Genomic DNA, 1,530 nt, shown 5'->3' on the forward strand with positions numbered 1-1,530 from the left:
GTGATTTCTCACTTTCTGTCTCTCTGTCTCTCTCTTTCTGGCGAGCACACGTGCCTCTCAAAAAAAAAAAAAAAAAAAAAAAAAAAAAAGATTGATATGTAAGATCTCTTTAATATAGAAATTTCTTCTCATTTTTACATTTTATTTAAATAAAGTCTTAAGGTGTGGAATCACCAAGGTTAAAGGAGGGGTATTTTCTACAGTTCTTGTCATCATTGACAAGCTCTCCCCTGGAGAAGCTGCAACTCTTTCTGCTCCCGACAGGTACACAGGAACGCCCATCACACACCTGCCAGTGCCGTGAGTTATGGTTACTTCCGTCACTGCAGTAGTGAAAACTGGCAAGTCATCTGGATGGCAATAGTGATGATTAGTGATGATTAAAATGGACTGAAAAGACTAAAGGGAGAAAGCCCGTACAACTTCCTTTCAAGGTGACTGGCCAGGCTGGGTGCTTCGTTAAGCACCCCTGGCGGCTGCTCAGGGATACGGGAGCGTGTTCCAGCAAGGACGTGCCACCTGCTCACTGGCCACCAGCTCTGTCTTGCTAAATAAGGTCAAGTATGTCCTATAGGGGTCAGCAGGTGGCATGGTGGTTAAGGTGCTGGATTCCCACCTGGCTGACCATGGTTCAAGCACAGATCTGGTGGCTTGAAACTCACTCTGGGCGCTTGTGAGTGCATGCCCAAAGTCCCGAGAAGAGACTGGAGGAGAAATTATTGTGGTGTGGTCATTCCCTCAAGGGGTGATTTTTCACTCTCCCTCTCTGTCGCTGTCTCTTCAGCAAGCACTCATACCTTATGGCAAAATACCTTAAAAAAAAAAAAAAAAAGCATGTCCTGCATATATGGCAGATACACAGGTGCCACCTTTATGGCCTCTGCCCTAATCCATAGCCAAGGTGACACAGGGCTTTTCTACACCGTGAACCTTGTGTAAAGGCTATGCGTGCGCTCGACCGCAGGAGGCCCACACGATGCCAGCAGAAGATGCTGCTGCCCGGCTGGACATACCTGAAGTTTGCGAAGCTGTTTGATCACTTCGTCCCTGGCTTTGTTCGCAGCCTCGATTTGAGCTTCTAGGTCCTTCAAGTCTATTTCCATTTTCTTCTTTGAAGCAACAGCAAGTGCCCTCTGTTTCCGCTCGTCCTCCAGCTCTGCCTCGAGCTCCCGCACCTACAGGAGTCAGGACACGCCTGGTTAAAGCCGATCAGGCCTCAGAGAACGGGCAGCCTGGTGCTGGGTAAGGCCCTGCTTGTGAGGTGGCAGCACCTTCTGCTACTCGGTGGAGGTGCTCTCTGTCATGGAGCGGTGGTTATCAACACAAAACCTCCCTAGTTGAATTTCATTCGAAGGGATCTTTAAACACAACGGCACCTGGTACAAACCGTTCCCACTGCGTGCTAGGCAGGTACGTGGAAGGTAGAGCCTCTGACCTCACAGTCCACGTGACACAAAGACTCGAAGCCATGAGGCAGTGAGATGACGACTAAGAGAGGCCTGGGACAGACAGGGCACGGCGTGCTTAGTG

The 1,530-nt window shown here is 49.4% G+C and overlaps 1 protein-coding gene across 1 annotated transcript in view; it reads right to left on the reverse strand.

Moving 5' to 3' along the window:
- The window catches only part of MYH10 (myosin heavy chain 10), a 180,237-nt gene that overhangs the window by 11,586 nt on the left and 167,121 nt on the right, over nucleotides 1-1,530 (reverse strand). The gene's annotated exons all lie outside the window — the stretch shown is intronic.

Source organism: Tupaia chinensis, unplaced genomic scaffold (genome assembly GCF_000334495.1).
Source record: "Tupaia chinensis unplaced genomic scaffold, TupChi_1.0 Scaffold000493_1, whole genome shotgun sequence".
NCBI lineage: Eukaryota > Metazoa > Chordata > Mammalia > Scandentia > Tupaiidae > Tupaia > Tupaia belangeri.